Source organism: Pelecanus crispus, chromosome 2 (genome assembly GCF_030463565.1).
Source record: "Pelecanus crispus isolate bPelCri1 chromosome 2, bPelCri1.pri, whole genome shotgun sequence".
Lineage (NCBI taxonomy): Eukaryota > Metazoa > Chordata > Aves > Pelecaniformes > Pelecanidae > Pelecanus > Pelecanus crispus.
This window is the reverse complement of record NC_134644.1, coordinates 97,179,958-97,200,210: the sequence shown is the minus strand read 5'-3', so window position 1 is coordinate 97,200,210 and position 20,253 is coordinate 97,179,958.

Here is a 20,253-nt window from a genome sequence, read left to right as displayed (position 1 = left end):
GCTGCCTCCAGCTGACACACGTGTTGGCAGCCTGGCGATGCGCACTCTGCCATCAGGCTAGGCATGGGCCAACTTTTCTTTGCTTTCTCTCACTTCAGGATCTTTTCTCCATACAGACATGAATTCTCTAGGAAGGCTGGTAGGAACTTAATATACTTGTGATCCCTACATTACGTCAAATTTAGCTGAAAGACACCAACCAGTTTGCCTGCTGCCTAAGGTGGTGTAAAAGGACACTCATGTCCTTAAGAAGAAGGCCAAGAAGAAAAAAAGATCAACTATAAACACTCTGCAGATGAGGAACATGGTAACTTAGGTACTGGAAAAGTGAGATTAAAGTTCAGCAAATGTGTTAACCTTACATTGGCTAAACCTGCACTTTACAGGTTTTTTTCATTTCCAAAGATAGGAACAGCATAGCTCTAGAAGAACCAAGAGAAATAAGTGAATAGGCTGTTTTTCCCTCCCTCTCTACAAACTGTCCTGTTCCAGATGAAAACAAATCCAGGTTTTTTCACCCCACGGTGGGACTTCATTATATCACGACTTGTCCTTTCCAAGCCAAACCCTCTTTGTGTTGAAACCACTGGCAGGACTGACTTCGCTGGGAGCAAGAGGTTCCTACATCCACGCTGCCAAGTGAGTTCAGAGTTGGGGCTGTGAAGTCATTCTCAACACCAGGGCTCATTTCCAAACTCATGAAATCAATCCCATGCAATTTTCCCACCAACCTCATGCATGGAAAGAACAAACATGTATTTCCCTGTAGAGGTAGAAGTATGCAATCACCCTATCTACTTTTAAGTTATAATAAAGTTTGCACTTTAGCATTCATTCCATAGTCCAGTGCTTTGGTATTAATCATTTTGTTGCTTGTTTTTTACTCAGGGATTACTTTGGTAAAATCTTTCCTTCGTATCCTCAAAGGAAACCGGAACAAATGATTGCCAAATGCCACATTTCCCATTGGGAAACAGCATTCTCAACCATCTGAACATTTGGTGTACCACTGAACATCAAAACTGTGTTACAGATAGTATTTATAGTACATTTTATGAGACCAAAAGTTGTCAGTTAAACCACTAGAAACTAATGAATGGGCCTAGTGTCATTTGAGTTGTCAACAGGATATAAGCTGATGTAAGGGGAACACCTACATTTTGTAGGCTTCTTTTGCACAAATAAATGTACGGTTGATAGTCATGCTTGACTTCATAGGAATGTTTTGAGTAAGGAATATAGTAATTTCCTCCATTGCAACAGTAATGGTCATCAGATCACTAAAAGACATTCGTTATATAGGCATGCCTAATTCTTGGATATGATGATGCTCAGAAACCTCTATTTTACAGTAAGCATTCTCACATACAGTAGTTTTGTTGAGTGAGAGAGTTAACAATAGGAAAATCACAATATTGAAAACTGTCTCTGTGCTGCAAAGGGTGGATGTTAAAACACACAGAAGAGGGAAATATGAGTTTATTTCATAAACAGAAACCCCCTTTGAATTAAATCACATTTTTTCAGTGCATTAAAGCCAACGATTGTCCGAAGCATTGTGAAATTGCATTTATATATGTATATATAGGTTCAACAACAGTGAAGCCTTCTTTAAATAAAAGAAATCAAATTCTCAACTGATAAGATACCATTCTATTTCCCCCCCCCCCCCCCAAATCACGTGCTGTGAGAGTTTACTATTTTAAACAGCTGCTTTGCAGAGGTAGGTCAGTATCAGAGGCAGAGGTTCTTATCACCCTTCTATCATAAACACAGAGCACCAAGAAACTGTGGATGAAATGTAAGTCTAACCAGGGACAAAGGCCTGACTACAGGGTTTGAATCTGCTGGATTCAGATCAAGTACTCCGAGTGCCGAGATATGAATCTATTTCTTTGTTCGGTTCTACTTCTGGTTATCATTAATACTTATCTACATGACAAAAAAAAAAAAAAACCAACCCAAACCAAACTTTATTACAGACCCCTAGGATAAAATGCATTTTTCTGTGAGTGGAAAAATCTCAAATTTTCACTGACAGAACAGCCTGATGCTTTTATATGTTAAAGTTTTGAAAGTTTAACACAAACATTTAAGTGTACCTCATCCCTTCCTGGAAATATGAGATAAAGTGCAGATGGCACCCCGAAAATGTAATTGACTATCTGCCTAGAGAACATGTGCTTTTAAACAAAGGCAGAGATTTCCCTGAAAAGGGAGGCAAAGGAACTAGCCTGTACACATACTTATCGAGAAGAAATCTGTGCTGTGTTCTTTTTGGTTTGGAATAGGAAGTGTATGCAAAAAATACGGTGGGAAAGATTTTTCTAGAAATATATCAGGGCTGTTTGAAAGAAGGAAGTAGTAATAATCTCAGTAGGTAGCAGGATTTTGAAAGATTTCTACTATTAAAATTTAGATAGGGTTCCAATAAAAGTCCCAGTGAGACTTTTAGATATGCTTTTCCTCATTAATTCTCTCCTGTTCAATATATACAGAGAGAAAACACTACACCGTCCACTACGAGCTCTGAACTTATGTCAAGTTGATCTTAGAAAGAGAGGCAGTTTGAGGAAACTGGTATTTAAAAGTCAGGAAGGATAAGTTCATTGTCAAGAGTTTCTATTCCTATGATTTATCAAGAACAAACACAATGACAAAGAAGAAAGACAAACCTCAGAGATAAACCAAAAATTTTAGATTTCTTCAACACTGAAATTGAGATAATAAAAGAAAAGATAAGAGTACACCTCATTCTGATACAGCAGTACGTTTCCAGCACACCTGAGATTTTGCAGTGCAGGCTCTGGCCTTTGGTCAGCTCGTGCTGGAGTACAGCTGGGAGGAACATTGACATTAAGCCAGATCTGCTGGTATGAGGGAGCTTGTCCGCCCCTCTAACAACTTCCAGGGCGTGTTTGCATTTGCAGATGGAGATACAGCCCTCTAGCATGGACTGACCTAACCAAGACAGCTTCAGCCTAGCAGTGCCGCAACAACAGCACAGCCTCCAGCGCAGGCTTGCTCTGGCTGCCCCTGGGACTTCAGGCAGATCTGTACAACCTATGTCAATTGATGTTTTGCTGACTTGGTTATGGAAGTTGAGCTCAACTGAATCAAGGCAGAGCTAGAGCTGTGATCACGCAGAGCACGTCCCAAGTGCAGTGCACAGAGTGCATGCAGCTTGCTCTGGGCTCGACTGATTCTGCTAGTAGGAAGAAATCTTCTTTATACAGCACTTCTCCAGCCATGGCCCGCTTCTGCCAGACAGATAGCACAACAGAGCTACTTTGCTGGCTCCACTCCAACCTAGGATTCCCCTGGTGTCAACTGCTGAGTTGCAGGCTTTCTTTGGCATTCTGGTGCAGGGGGGTGCAAACCAGCTTGATCCCATATGATCCCTTCTTGCGTTCCATGTGAAGGCAAGGTGTTTCTCAAAACAGCTTCATGGGAAGCCCTGCCAGCTTAGGCCAGCTGTGAAGCCGGGTGGCCCTGGCCATTTGTGCTTTGCATAAATACGTAGTATTTTCATAGTCAAATGAACACAGATGATTATTGCTAAATATATCAGTTTTTATCTTGTTCTTTTATATTCCTTTGATTCTCTTTGCTCTAGAATGAAACACAGATGCCCTTATGCTAGTCATCTTGAAACTAGAAATATTCATTACTAGATACAAAGGACTGATATTTAAAACTGCATGCTACTCCTCATTGTGTACCTAACTGGAATGAGTCACTATCTGGGACATTTATCTTACATCTGTAGTCTAGTTTTTGTCTGAAAGCCCCCAGGAAGAAATCAGGATCTCTCCAAAAAATACCCAATGCCAGAAAGTACGTCTATCCCTAGATGGAGAATTAGGACATGCAGACAAAGGCTAGATTTGCAGAACAAAGGCACTGACACATTCACCTTGCAATCTAGCAGAGTTTACTGCTCTGACTTGGGCATTCAAAATCCCTACACAATACATGCAGAGAAGTTAAGTGCTCAAGCATGGGACCCCCCAAGAACCAGCAGCTGTCTAGAGCACGCATAAACTGCCAATGAGGGGAGTGCAGCTACAGCCCCAGCTAGGAGAGCATGAGGCATTTTTCCTACAAGGAGAAACCTCTCCCCCTGCCCCGAGAATACACTACCTAGTAGTGAATTAAGGATCTAAGCCAAGCATCTCTGCAGAAGGTGAGCAACCTTACTTGTAACTAAATGCTTACAGTACTCTTTCAGAATGTGGAGGTTTTTCTTCATCTGTGAGGACTTGAACCTGCTTCTCCGGTGAAAGTCCCTTATTGATCAGACCATAGGTCAATTTGTATCTAAAGCTGTCTTAATTCCATGTTCCATTTTCAATGGACTAGGGAAATATTTGTGGGTCAAAAGATGTCTCCCCAGCTTGGAGCCTCTGTCTCCAAGCTGGGGAGAAATCTCAATGGCTACTAAATATAAAATGATTAAACATTCATTTACTATATCCTTTCTTATCAAGCTCTAAACTGTCAACTTAAGTTTACAAAAGAAACCTTTCCGTGTGCTTTTAGGTACCTGAAAGCTGAAGACTATGATGATTCATTTTAAATGTCTTCCCTTGCAGGAAATTTCTTGGAAAATAAGACATCTAAGAACAGATCACTGGGATATCAAATTGGTAATAGAAGAGGAAGAAAGTGAATGTGTGAGTAAATTCCCATATAAAAGGGAAGTCGTAGGAGAAATAGAAAGCAAGGAGAATTTTAGTACATTTTTTAATCTTTTCCTTTATTTGGCTACAAAGATGGATTTACTTTAAAAATTAACTGAGTTTTCCATGGAAGAACTATCCTAAGCAGTTATCTGTTTACTCTCTGGCATCTAGCTACCGATCCACTAGTTTGATTCTTTTTCACCCACTCAATATCAAACCACAGCACTTACCTGCACAGCTTGCAGCAGACTGACTGCTCCAGGTATTTTACTGCCTGAATTCTGTGACTTTAGTGAGAAACTAGCTGGGCAGTCTGCTTTGTCAATTGGTATCATAGTGTGATATTATAAACTCTGATTTCAATGCAAACATGGTTCAAGTACCTGACCTACCTGCCAGCAAATGGGCCTGTTACAAGACCGCTGAAGTCAGCAACAGCCTTTCTGCTGGTTGCCCACATCACAATTAAATCAAGTTCTAACACAAATAAATGAGAATAATTAACTGGACGTAAGAATGCTAAATAAGGACAGACTTCTGTTGAGGAGGCCTTTTTATCATCATTTTAAAGTCATGCCTTTCGAAGAAGATGTAAGGCTTTAGGCCACAACAATGTAAGTCTACCTTACATACAAGTATTAGTCATAGAGGTTATCCAAACAATTCTTTTTCCAGCTCCTAACTACAGTGCATGCTTAGAAGTAAAGACTGCTCAGTCCTTAACAGCCTTTGTTTTGATTCATGAAAAAGAATAATTAAAAATAGCAAGGTGGTAATCAAATAACCCTCTGCTCATATCAGCTGGCAGAGTTCAGAACAGTAAGCATACAAGTTACTATAGATGTTCATACCAAACAGTATGGTGGTTACTGGGACAGAAGCAGACTCTCTTCCAGTTTTAGTTCCTATATGCATGACATTTTTTTCCTCTGCCTTTTGAGGCTAATGTCTAAAGTAGAAAACAAAACAAAATCCCAAAACAGTTCCTGTGTATAGCTTCATGACATTTCAGACAGCTTAGTGAGGTTGGGGTTTTGGGGTTTTTTTCTACTTTGGTTTTGGGGGGGGACGACACTCTTAAATTTTTCAGTAGAGTTGTCTCTAGATAATGTGTGGGGGATTTTCAGGTGGTTATTATCTACCCAACTCTGCACTCAATGGTTATCAATGAATTCAGTAGTAGCAAAATTTCTCCATAGCTTTTCTTGTTTTTTCTGCAAAACCAAGACCATCTATTTATAGAGCTATAAGAATTTTGGCTTTGCCCTTAGTAGAAAGAAACTTTTGCCTAATAGCCTCATACACCTATTATTTCCTACCTGTTTGCACACGCAGGCACTTGCTTCTCTTCTTTGACAGATATTTGTGCTCTGCCCCTTAACTCACGTGCACCTCTACACCCCTTCCCTTGACCGTTCCCCTGCTGTCACCAGCCATTTTATCCTCATCTCCACTTCTTCCTCCAGTCATTGTATTTTCCAACCACATCTCCCTCTTTCTCAAAGTTGTCAAGGTTCGCCGCTTCGGTTGCAATCTTTCCCACACCGTCAGCGTGCTCATTTCCTGTCCTTCCCCAAACCTCGATCTTCCCTTACTGTTTCTTCCTTGAGTAGGGAATTTGCAGACAAGTAATTATGATTCAGTGATGAAGGCTATGTCAAATGTGGGGCACAGTTGAATTTTCCACTCCAGGGGTTTTTCCCAGAGTAACCGTATGGTATGGCACGGGAAGGCTTGTCAGCCTGGCTGTGCTGATAATGTCATGGAGGAAAGCAGCAACGGGTCCCAATCTCGAGCTTCCCCAGCACTTGGGAAAACTCCCTTCCCTCATGCAACCCTGCAGCCTCATTGGGGCCACCCCTCTCCCTCATCTCTTCCTCTCCAGCAAAATCAAAATATCAGAAAAGGGCATTATCTAGCCAATTTGCTAGGCCTGCTTATGTATATATTTACTGAAACGAGCAACATTATTGCAATTAACAGAAACCTCTAACGTGATGAAGGTAGGCACATGCATAATCATTCATAGAATGGGAGCCAGCGACTGCTGCCTCTCTGGAAAATGGTGGCGCTGCCCTGCGCTTCCCTGGCATGACTGCTACGGAAGACCCCAGGAAAAACACAGGGTTCACAGCTGAAGAAAAAAACTTCAGCCCATCCTCTATCATATTAGACAGCCTCAGCTACAATAAAACATAATTATTAAACCAAAAGCCACAAACTAATTTACTTAATGACAAGAAAACCAGAATTGAAATGAATTTAACTCAGAGAAAGCCTTAAGGAAAAACCTGTTATAGGGTAATTTTTTTTTAAGACTAACTTAATATTAACTTTTAAGCAACCTTTTCACAGCCCCATACTTTAAAAAAAAATACACATACCTTTGGACAGCTTGAAGATCTGTGCCGCTGGGGATGAAGCCTCCCACCCTCTGCTTCCAGTGCCACCGCACCTGAGCAAGGACTGGCATGGAGTCACCTGCTGCCGCCCAAACTGCGCCTTGGCTTTGCGCAGCTGTGGAGGATGAGGCCACTCAGGGCCCGGTGGCGGCTGTGCCTGACACAGCCGGGCCCAGACCTCCGAGGGGCAGCCCTGTCAGGGCCCGCTATGGAGGGAGGCCGGGCCCCACAGGCCTGAGCTCACTGTGGGGCAGCAGCGCCGGGCAGGCTGGGTGCCTGCAATGGAGCCCCAGCCTGTGGGTGTAGGGGTGGGTGAAGGCCCCAGATGAGGCTGCTCAGGGCCATGAAGACCCAGTAGTGCTCTCGAGGCCCTGACATCATTTTATAGGGACTCCCCCGAGGGCTGAATATCAGCGTGGGGTTTGGAACTGCTGCAAAATGGCCGCCTCCCAGGGCGGCAGGAGAGCCCAGGGGGTCTCGCAGTGCCGCGGTTAAGGTACTGCCCTGGAGATGGCAGCGGTGAAATGGCACTGTCATGGCTGTGCACTTGTACCAACAGGAGCCAGGGCCCTGCAGGGTGAGTTGTATGGCTGTGGCACAGCAGAAAGGCAGGAGGGAGGCCTGCCATTTCCACCATTCCACCAAGGGATGGAGCTTGTCCGAGATCCAGCATATTTGCTGTCTCCCTATAAAGAAGCAAGATGAGAAGCTGTCTGCCCTTCTCCCCTGAGTGAGAGGCAACTCTCTTTCTCATAGTTTCCAAATCTGCCTTTCAAATCCATATTCCACCCGAAACAGTGTTCCCACCGAACCTGACCCTGTCTGCCCGCAGTGTGCAATGACAGGCTCTGCCTCACGCAGCTGTAGCCAAAGAGTATCCTGGACCATGGGTTTTTACTTTGTTGGATTGTTTTGTGAATGATATCCTCATGTCTTCTGAATGCCAGGAGCCCAAAGACCTCAGGCAGAGAAGTGAGACTTGGCTATCCCAGGGAAATCCCTGGGACTCTGGTCCTGGCTCTGCGCACGTGTAGGGGATGTCATCTTTCCTCCTCTGACTAAAAAAAGTGACATTGAACTGCTCACTCTTTTAGCCAAAATAAAAAAGGAAGAAAGAAGACAAGGCCACCCACCAGGTTAAAAAATGGTCTCTGATTATTTTTCAGTGGAAGTTCGTTTTTTTGTTAGATGCTGAAAGGGTACAGCATACCCCGTTACATATTCTCATTAATAAACCAGTCTATTACAGGGCTGGTATCCCCCTACGTGTCTCTGTTAAAGTTGTGCAATAATTTCCACTCTAACCCACTCTTCTCTGTCACCCACCTAAACCGCTCACTCAAACTCTCACCCTTCAGGTTAAAAATTTCCATGCCTGGCCTCTGCGTGAAGCTACAACTTTTTGGAAATGTGAGGTAAAACTGTCTTCTGAGTATAAGGGGAAAGGAAAACACAGCTCTCTGTGTGTAAAAAACCCCAGAAACAGAATAAAAAAATCTCACCGCTTTTTTCACAGCTCTGGGGATGGTGTAAGATGAAAAAAAATCATTGTAAAAAGAATCTTGTAAAAGACCAGAATATTTCCTAGGCTCAAAGGCTGCTGGGTTGGACTTGACAGCAACATGCGTCTGTGCATGCCTTAGTGAACAGCTGAAGTGTGTGTTTATATACTTTTTTATATATGTAGTGTCTAAAGTATATACTTTTTACACTATGTATAGCTTTATTTATATGTTTATGCATATATAGTAAATATGTGTATAACTGTGTAAGTGCGCACTGTGCTCCATACAGAGACTGCATATATAAATACAAGTTTGTAAGGTGCCTATAGAGAATCACAAGTTTGAGAGCAGGCGATGTAGTGCCCGGCAAAGGTACAGCTAGGATGTCATGCACTAGCCAAGTTCCTGTCCCGACTGTCTAACGTAGAAAATGATTCAGAAAGTACAATTAGAGATACTGATTGAGGGCCCATTGAATTTAATAGTTTTTCCTCTACTTCTTTTGGAAGTTTTAGGAATGTGATTTCTTAAAGACTGCAAACACCTGTGGGAGAGAAGCCTTGGTGTGTTTGCACACATGATAAATGTACCCTCCCCAACTGCTCATCTGCTCAGCTGCCAAGGCCCTCCTTTCTGAAGCACAGACAAGCCAAGCTCAGTGTTTAGGCAAATATCTACCAGGCAGGATCTCTTCTCAGAGCAAGGGATTTTTACGTAAGCTGGTGGACTTTTGGCAAGCTTCATAAAGTGAAATAATTCCTTTTAAACTATTGCTTTTCTGTTTGTTTTAATTTCTTAAGAAATTCTGTAGAAGACTTTTGCTAGCAGAAGCTTGATCATGGTTAAAAACTGAGGAGAAAATATTTTCCAGTGTAAGTGGATCTACTCACTTGGAAGAGAAATAACCCAAGTAGAGCACCACAGCAGGCAATGTCTGCTATAGCCACTGACTCTCCCTCTTACTTGCTCCATCCCTGTTAGCCGTCCCCCCCAGGTAAGCTGTGACCTGGGAAGAGGTGCTGACTCCAGTGACATGCAGTCCCTTCAGACTGCATAAGAATGCATCATCATATCCTCTGTGCTTTTGCTGTTATTGACTGGCCCTTTTCTGCATTTTGGGGCATTCTTACAAGTGCAGTTCTTCTAAAAAACAACTACTTCGAAGCAAGTGCTGATGTCATTGCTGACGTTATGCTCTTTCCATTTTACATCGTGTATCTATGGCTGTAACTAAAAATGTCATGATTTTATCTTTTATTTTAGAAATAATACTGAGTCATATAATTCCCTCCTCCTGTTTACAGTTTCTTAGCTTCTCTTCTGCAAATATGAAAAGTGTGCCTTTGACAAAGCTGTTTTAAGAAGACAGACAGAAGCTATTTTTGAGTAGATTATCTGAGGCACCAACAGTTGGCCTTATTCTATCCCTACTGAAATAATTCTTTCTTTATTTTTAATGCCTTTTTTTTAAAAATCATAAAGAGCATAAGAGAAAGCAGTGTCTGATCAGAAGTCCTCTGTACCATCTAGAAATGCCTGTCAAACTGTGGGTGGTCAGGAGCCCATGGGCTTTCTCCAGTTCCACACTAAACCAAAGACCTCCCCATCCTCACCATGCTCCTAATGCGGTGTGAGTCAAGGTTCTGGCCAGCATAATTTCTAGAGTGTCATGTGATAGGGGCTTCCTATCCTTGGAGAGGGCACTTTAATCCAGAATGAAAAAAGTGTCCTAAGAGAATATTTTAAATCAGCATTAGCTCTGTTCGTGCAACAGTTACGAGGATGAGGTAGCTGCAGATGCTATTCAAATTCTATTGATAGATCCTGCAACTCACAGATACCTGTCATACACTCTTGACAGTTTTGTATTTTTGGTCTCCGACTGTACAACCTCATGACAAATAGAAAGAAGGAAAAGTTGTCTGAAAATGTTTAACAAAACTTAAAAAAATAAAAAGAAGATAAAAGAGCGGGCTTACAAAATTCTGTTGCTCTAATTCTCTGGTTGAAGTACTATTAATAAGGAAGTTCAGTGATCAAAGCAAACTTATGGACTTCATAGAGGAAGGCTTTCTGGGATTTAAAATTTTTTTTTTTCAAAAGACCCAACCTTTTGGGCCTTCCAGGCTGTGCTCTGTGTGTTCTGCTTGCAAGGTATATATGCTGTAGGTTAGAAAGAATGCTTTCTCATGAAGAGTAAACAGTTTTTTAGAGATTAATTAAATTAATCTAATTCTAAATCCCATGAATTTCTCTTGAAGTAATCAAATGTCCAAAATTAAACATAAGTTAATCACCTTGCTTAATTGGGATCTCAGCAACTCCCTCGTGGTTCTATCATTTTTGAAACATTATAAGCAATTTGTGTTTGTGAATAGGACTAAAGAGGGTTTCCTGACCGATGGAACTGAGGTGGAATGGGCTGATAACAAAGGATCTATTAAAACATCATTGGAAAAAGCTCTATAGTTCATGCATTGGCTCAGTTAATCTCTATAGATTTTTTTAATGCTGTTGCTGGAAGGCTGGTGTTGGACAGGGGGAGAGAAAGAATGCAACCTTCTTTTTTGTACTTCATGGATCCTTAACCCTTATTTAAAGATGACTCTGGATTTTAGACCAAATAACTGTTCTTGTAATTATATCAAACAGTTAAAAAAAAAAAAAAACTAGTTAATGATGTTCAACATAAGTAATCATGTTAAATAGTGAAATTTAATTTCTTAAAAACTTAAATCCTCATATCTTTTGGAATGCATTGTACTGTAGGATGTCTGAGTAAATTAAATTCTCCCCTGCACACTAAAGCATCAATTTCCTTATGGTAATTATCTGCTAGATTGGATCTGTCAGTAGCAGGGAAGCATGCCTGACATTATACCCTTTTTACAAAAAATGATTACAAAAAATTAAGACGAATGAGTAAAATTAAGGCTGCGGCTGGTAAGCCTATATAAAGCTCTCATAGATCACTTTACATAAGCTACCATTGTACTGGATACTAAGCTTTTAATGACTAGTTGCATAATGAGGTGAAGGCCATTAAAGAACAGCAGAGGTAACTGATCACAGAGATAAGAGCTAAAAAATGATTTTCAGCCAACTAGAAGCAATTTATTATACACAAAAACACAGCTCTAACTGAAATGTCTGGATAGATGAGGAACTTTTGAAAGTTGACAGGATTTCCTTCCTGGGAAAGTTTTACAAATATGATGGGAGCCTGTCTCTGTTGTATTAGATTCTTCTTCTCTGCTATTCACTACTCCAGAATTGGGGTCTTTTTTTTATTATTATTTTTTAATTTGGCTGGACTGTAGCACTGCATTTCATTAGGCAATTTGAAAGGTAAATTAGAGTGAGGCGTAGTTGGTACAAAGGAAATTCATAGCACGCTGCCAGCGAGCGGTGTGTGGAAGCAGGTTAGTTGTTGCAAGTCAATTGATACCCTGTCCTGGGCTGAAAAATAGCATCCATCCTCAGAACTGCTTCTGGGGAGGGGGGTTTAGGGTTGCAAGGTAACATACTGCTCCTGGGGCAGTGCAAAAATGAATATGTAATTAAATTCTCTTATAATGAGCAGTCACTCGGGGCCAAACTAAAACAAAAGCGTAAGTGCCCTAAAGGTAGCAAAGGGTAAAATTTTGAGGTATCCCCATCTCATAGGGAAACCACATCCCTAATTTAGAAAATGGCAATGTGGGAAAGAGTGCCTAAGGAGAGGCAGGAGCTGCAGGTGCAGGTGAAAACCTGCAGCTGGGTTGTCTGAAACACTTGGTGTGTAGCCACTCTTAACCCAGCCAGTGGGAGATACACACATATGTATCCATATATAAAACACACCGCCACACCCCCACACCCCAGCATATTTACTGTGTCTGTATAAAGCCCTATTGTTTACAGAGGACTACAGCATTTACAAAAAAAAAAAAAAAAAAAAAATTCTGCAAGAGACTTTCTAATAAAAAACAACCTGGGGAAGCTACTTTCCCTTCTTTCCTCCCTCTTTCCCACATCTCCTTTATAAGGATTCACCAAGGCCAGACAAACCATAAGCTGCTTGGAGATAGGGGAGGTTGCTCCTGACAAATTGGAGGGTGTCCAGAGGAGGGCCACAGAGATGGTCATGGGGCTGGAGCACATCACCTAAGGACTAGGGAACTGGGTTACTTTAGCCTGAAGAAAAGGAGTCAGACGGGAGGGTGTAATTGCAGTCTTCAACTATCCAAATAAGGGTTGCAGAAGAGACAAAGCCAGATGTTTCTGTGAGGTGCAAAACCAAGTGACATGAGGCAATGGTCACAAACTGTAGCAAAGACAATACAAGGAAAAGATGCTCACATGGAGAGATGGGAAGCACTGGAATGTGTTGCCCAGAGGGGCTGTGGAGTCTCCATTCTTGGAGATTTTTCAGAACCCAGCTGAGCAAGGCCCAGAGCCACTAGCTTTGCCTTCACTGTTGGTCTCCGTTTAAACAGGGGGTTTATACAGACAACCTCCAGAGCTCCACTCCAAACTACATTTTTTTATGATTCCATGATTCTTTTCTGAGGCTTAGGGCCATCTTACTCCCATTGCAGTTGTGAATCCTACCCATATCTCTTCTTCCCAAGGACGTATCCTGATTCACAGGGGACAGGCTGCTTGGAGAAACTGTTTCTTTATTGTTACTGTTGGTTTCTGGAGCTTGATCTGGCTTACATGTGCACCATGTCAGGTAATTCTGTGCAAGCTCTGAAGCAAATTTTTGCATCTGTGTCTATGTGAGCAAATTAAACACCATTGGGGACTGTTCCTGGGTCTACAACTGGACCAGCTATACTATTAAAATTTTAGCGTGGCATCTGGAGTATTTTTGGTTCGTGCTGAACAGCATTCTTGTCCACCCACCCAAAAACATCTCAGACTAAATTTGGAAATTGGCAGGAGCTACCAGTTCTTCTTACCGGTGGTGTCCTTGTTTTGGTGTCTCGTCAAGTTAACAGTACTGATATTGGCTGTTCCTTGACCCAAGTGCCATCAAGTGGCCCTTGATGTGTTTTAATTCACCAGTGTGGACACAGCCTCGGTGCCTAGGGAACTTTCAGGCCAAAGGGTCAACTTCAGGATGCGCTGGCAGTTGTGCAGCTTGATGTATATTGTGGGGAGGAGATCTCAGTTTTTGATTCAAGTAATTAAATCCCACCTGACTTCTGCTTTAGGCATATATTGCCCTCCACCCACCTGATCCTTAGCCATTAGAAAGCTGCAGCCTGATTTACATAGCACTGAAGTCACTGGATGTTTTTACATTTTAAAATTTTTTTTCTTTTTTTTTTTTTTTGCTTGGAGCTTGTCCAGTTTGCTGATAAGGTAAATAGTTTGAGTTACCTTGCATTTAGGCAGCTTTAATCAAGGCTGTCATTAAGGCTTTTCTTTTTAATCACTTACATTTGTGATGTGGCTTGCCTTCTATGAAATCTTCAGTTATTCCCGTCATTTCTCCTTTATTCTCTAATTATTTTAAGTGTAAATTAGTTTGATTTACAGCCTGCTGACTGTGTCATTATTTGAGATGTGTACATACTAGCATATTTACTGTGTCAAACTGGTGGTGGCTAATACAATTATATGCTTTTTTCACTGATATCTGATCTGCTAATTAACTGGAAAATATTTTGATTGGGGTGACTGCTTACCCAAATTATTTAATTGTCCCACGCAAGGCTGTCAGCAAAAAAATATGGAAATGAGCCTAAGAAGTTCTGTGAGATTTCACACTAACAGCTCTTCAGGTTAGGGCTGGAATTAGACAAATGGAGAAACAGCAAAAGCAATGTGGAGCTTGCAGGAAAAGAAATTAGCTTGCATTTTAATTTCAATACAGAATAATAGCGAGAGAATTTAGGTTTTGTCTATCCCTTTTCCTCCTTGATTTTCTTACTTCTTTACAAAGCAAGGTGCTCTTATCCCATACTAAAAGAGTGTGTGTGTGTAATTGATGAATATAAAGAGAACTGAGAGCATGATGTAGGTAAATTGGAAAGCCCTAACTCTCAGGTCCGTGCCTGGTTGACTGGACTGGACTTCTTTCCAGTCTTGGGTAGGCGTTTTATCCTGAATTGACTGGCAGTTACTGGTGAACTGAAAATGATAGAAATTTTATTAGTAATTTTATTTACCAGCAATTTTATTAGCTGAAAGTTTTACTTTCATCCTGTGCAGAATACATTGGACATTCTTTCTTCAAAAAGCATAGAGGTCCTGTAAGAAACTTAGTTCATTTTTTAAGGAGAAAGTCTAAGAATTCTTTTTTTAACTAAAAGTAATGGACTCACTGAATACTCAAAGGTTCTTGTTGAAGGAAATGCCTGGATTTAATAGATACATCCTTGCTTTACTGAAAAGCTGCAATATTTGCGTATTGTTAGACTCCCTATCAGCAACAAAACAGTTAACTAGTTTAAGTGATGTTAAGTGAGTGATCCATAGGTGTTTTAATGGTCATTGATATAAACAAGAAGGTTTACACCACAGGATTCAGCAAGGTGTATGCTGTTCCAAAATTGAGAGCCAGCAATGTGCTTGTGCCCAGCTTTGTCTGTAAGAACTTTGTTATGTAGGGATAATTTCTTGAATCAAAGGGTGTCCTGGTTTCGGCTGGGATAGAGTTAATTTTCTTCCTAGTAGCAGGCACAGTGCTGTGTTTTGGATTTAGTAGGAGAAGAATGTTGATAACACGCTGATGTTTTTAGTTGTTGCTGAGTACTGCTTATGCTAGTCAAGGACTTTTCAGCTTCCCATGCTCTGCCAGGTGCACAAGAAACTGGGAGGGGGCACAGCCAGAATAGCTGATGCAAACTGACCAAAGGGCTATTCCATACCATATGACGTCATGCTCAGTATATACACTGGGGCAGGTTGGCCGGGGAGTAGCGATCGCTGCTCGGGAGCTGTCTGGGTATCGGTCAGCGGGTGGTGAGCAATTGCATTGTGCATCACTTGCTTTGTACATTATTATTGTTATTATCATTATTATCTTGTTATTCTTATCATTACTATTTTACTTTCTTTCAATTATTAAACTGTTCTTATCTCAACCCAGGAGTGTTTCTCACTCTTACTCCTCCGATTCTCTCCCCCATCCCATCGGGGTAGGGGGAGTGAGCGAGCGGCTGCATGGTGCTGAGTTGCTGGCTGGGGCTAAACCATGACAAAGGGCCACATCAAAGATGAGAGAAGCTGCACAAATGTAATTTTATTAATGTGAATAGTTCCATTGAATTCCTTCACACTGCTACTTGTTTGGTTTAGATCTTTATTACGAAGTCCTGGAAATTTCATTTTGTGTTCCCACTGTGAGAACGCTTAAGAAATTCATAGCAAAATCCTAAATTAATGAGTGTATACATCATTTACTCATACAGATTTGTTTCATGCAGAGTGACAACAAGGAGCCATACAATGCTTTTTATCTAAAGATGGAACCTGATTATTATCTTTTTAATGGTAGCAGAGATAGGACACTGTCAGAGGTTTGTAGTATAAGCCATTTTGAAAAGAACACCACTTACAGTGCTCTAATGTTACCCAGCTGCTGAGTTGGTGATGCTCCAAAGTTGCACATGCAAGCAAACAAAACCACCAGTAAGTGGAACGTGGGTGCCTAAAGACCTTTGACATTTAGGGCGTACATGTCATAAATATACTACCTATTTTCATTACTAGACTAAGTAATGAGAACACAGAAGCAGCAATGGCTTTGTCAGGTCCCATATGCAACTATATTTAGGCCTGATTTCTATTGCTCTGAGAAACCCCCAAAGAAAATCAAATTTAGTAAATGAGGGGATGATTTGGGTGGATATTTTCCTTCTCAGCCTTTACTAAGGCACATTTCCTCCGGCTGATCTCAGAGCTGCTGTTTTCCGGAGAAGACACGAGGCAGTCTTGACTTCTTGCCGTCATTCAGTGTCACACAGCAGTATTTGCAATGGAACGGGTGTCCTCACTCCTTCCTAAAAAGCCAGCAATTATATTTTCTAAGTACAAATGGACCATGGATGAGATTATAAGCAGCTGTCCTGCCTCAGCACAAGATAGGTCAGTATTTTGGGAACAATATCCTCTGCGATGGCTAGATAATACACTTTGTAGGGTTGCTTTGTATTCCCACACACTGGGGAAAACAGAGAGTCCTGTTCTAAAGTGTGAGACAAGGATATCGAGTCCCACATAGCTGGTGAGGGGACAAAAAGCAGTGGCTGAGAGATGCTGAGACCCGAAACAAGGAGCTTTTAGCCACCAGTGGAAGGGAATACCCCACTTAAACATCGTTTTCTCCTCTACTCTGCCAAAGTTCTCCAGGTAAATCATACTTTATCTCTCAAATAATTTCTGAAAGCAGCACAAATTACCTGCTTGGTCATGACGTTTTTCTATTTTTAATTGTATTTTATTAAATGAAAAGCATTTCCATCTACAGCGAAACAAAACAAAGTTTCCAGTTATTATATGCTTTAGGTTTCCGTCTCCTCTATAAGCACCTTATTTTCTCCAGTCATTTTCAAGATTTCAGGCTAGGATCACCACAGCCTCTTATATCACATTATTTTCCTACCATGAAGTTGTTTATGTGTATTGTTTACCCAACAGACATTTCTCTTTCACTTGGTATATTCATTACTAAATAATTCTGTGAGAAGATACAGGCCACTGATTCTTTGCAATTTGCATCCCCATACTCTAAGCTTTGTTGAAAGCAAAGCTTTTTGGTCCTCTTGCTTTGGAAGTACATTAATATTTCTATGACCTTTACTAGATGGCAGATGAGAAGCATTAGGAATAAAATAACAAACAAACCAAAGGAAACCAATTTTTTAAAATGTGTATTTCTAAAAGGAGCAAGAGGGAAAAGAATCTTGTCTAAAAAAATATGAACTTTAGCTAGAGTTATGATAATTGTTCTGTTGTAGCCTATTTTTCCATGTCAAAATATTTCTTTATGATCAATCCATTCAACATAATGCAAAAATGTATTTGAAGGGGTTTAGTAGTTATGCATACAAAAAATATATAGGTATTATTTAGAGATATTTAGAAAGAAATAGAATAGTTTAAGACATGTTTATTTACTGTGTACATTGAAGTGATCATATTAAAAGCACGGTCACTATGCTAACAACTACTTTACACAAAATGACTTCAAATCACTTAACTTCCAAAGCCTGCTGCTTATAAAGAGAAATTCTGCGAAACAAGCTGCAAATGTGAACTTTTGTGTGGTGTAAATGCTCTGCTTTAGAAGACTACACTTTCAGAAGCCTTTAGAAGACTGTAGAAGGAAAACCAGCTAAATTCTACCCAGGAAACCATTTCTCTCACGGCAGCATTGTTTTTCAGTGGTTTTACTACACACCGGAAGCCAACTCTGTTCCTGTTCATCTAGGTGTCGATGCCATAACTCAAAGGAACAGATCCAAAAATGATTTTTAGTGACTTGAAATTTGACTGCTTTATGAACACCGTGTACAGATTAACAACACCTATGATTCAGCAAGGCGTTTAAGAGATGGAAAGCAGAAGTTGTCCCATGAACTAAAGTGTTTGTTCGGTGGTTTCCAAATGGAGGCAAAACTGAGATTCTTTAATAGCAACCCTCTTTCATATACTTTATTATATACTTTATATCATATGCCACAGTATCAAGTGGAAGGATATTCTAGGGTTTTTTTTGTTTCTATTTAGGATAGAGTGGAAGAGTCAGAAAATTTAAAAATAGCAATAACTAGTTCACCATACCACAAATCACATGAATCTAGAAGGGTTCAGATTAAATCAAGTGGTGCTATTTATAGGATTGACATGATGGCAAGAGTCCCCTTCTGTCTTTACTACCAAAAGCAATGCTATTGCAGCCAGCAGAAACAGGAATAGGCCTCATTTTGTATGTCACATACCTATTTTTTAATTATTACTTTTGTAAGTTCTTCTGTCTCAGTACATGAAATTTTCTCTCCTTGAGGTTTCAAGGAATACTATCTTAAAATTTTAGGATCAAAATACTGATTTGTTAAAATCATAAGAACTTCTTCATGGGAAAAACAGTTTGAAAATATGCTTTTTGTTATTTTAATTAGTTTATTTTAAATGAAATGAGGGACTTTATAGTTTGGATACAAGCATTTCCCTTCCTTCTGCTCTTCAAGCCCAAGAGCTTGTTGCTCTTTGTTCAAGTTTTCAGAGAAACTGAAAGTAACCAGAAACTGACTTTAAAAAATACCTTTCCTCCCCACTGCTTATTTGTTTATAAATTTCCTCAGCTTGATCTAGCAGTATGGAGAAGTGGAAATCATCCTTACAATTTTTTTTACAATTTTGATTTATCTAGAGGATTTCTAACACACAGCTGTCACTCATTAGATGTAGAGATTTTTGCTCTTATCTGTAAAGTCAGAGAAAACTATGCTGAGTTATCCAGCTGAGAACCTGCCCCATTTTAAATGTAGCTTCCATCTCCTTAGATTATTGTGCTTTAATTATGCCATGTGTAAAATGTTTTTATACATAAAGCATCCAATCTGAAATTACTCAAGCGATGGCATCTGTCTTTGCAGTCAGTGTTCTCAGCCCACTGCTGGTTTAAAATGTAATCAGTTTTCATCTGCTAGTTTGAATGGAATTTAAGTTGCTGTAGAAGATAGAGCCTGTGACACTGCATTGCATTGCACAAAGGCAGTTCCTACATTCTTACCCAAAGTCAGATCACTCTCTCTGCACTGCAGAGTTGGGGCTCTGAAAGATTTAACCGGCATCCTTCTCAAGCATATAACAACACAGCCTTTGTAACCAGTAACAAATTTGCAAATATTTTTATATGGTACTTAATAATTCAATGGGACATAATAAGCCAAATTCGCAAAAGAGACTATGTTTTCATCTCAAATATTCACTGACTTGTATACATGTGCAGCTCCAAAACGGACAGGCACAAAAGGTAAAGGCAGGTTGCATCCTTCCTGTACCTGCACATAGGCTTTAATTTTGCACGTGTACCCGTTAGTTCCAATTTAATGCATACAGAGAAACTGATTAGATCTCTCTTAAAAAATCAGGTGTCATTGTTTTGTGCATGATGAAAATACAGAGAGCTAAAAGTGATATAGTTTCTATGTTAGGTCAGACATTTCAAGAACTGGAATATTTCCGCTCCACTTTAGGATAGACAATCTTCTACAGTCTTATTAGAGAAATGGTATACCTTCGTGTCAGTGCTTGTCTTGCTTAGCTGTCATCTCACATTCCCTAGGGGCTTGTATATCTTGTATGACTGAGATTTGCACAGCAGCATCAAGGATTTGGATGCTCAGTTCCCATTATTGCTGCTGAGGATCTAACCCCTTTGTTGAGGGATGTTAGTTTTTTCTGGGGATTTGCTGTCTTCTGGCTCTGTGGTTTATATTCCCTACCTTTCAGTATTTCCCATGAGTCTTCAGTCTGCTCTTGAAAAGGCCTTTCACCATGTCTGCATTTTACAATCCTCCACAGAAAGCCCTTAAGTGGATATGGAAAAGCTATTTCTTATAAATGTGTTACACACATATGTACCTCAAAAGCATACTGGAGAAATGCAAGCAGGAGAGGTAACAGAGCACCAATATAGATGATTTGGGTAATACAACT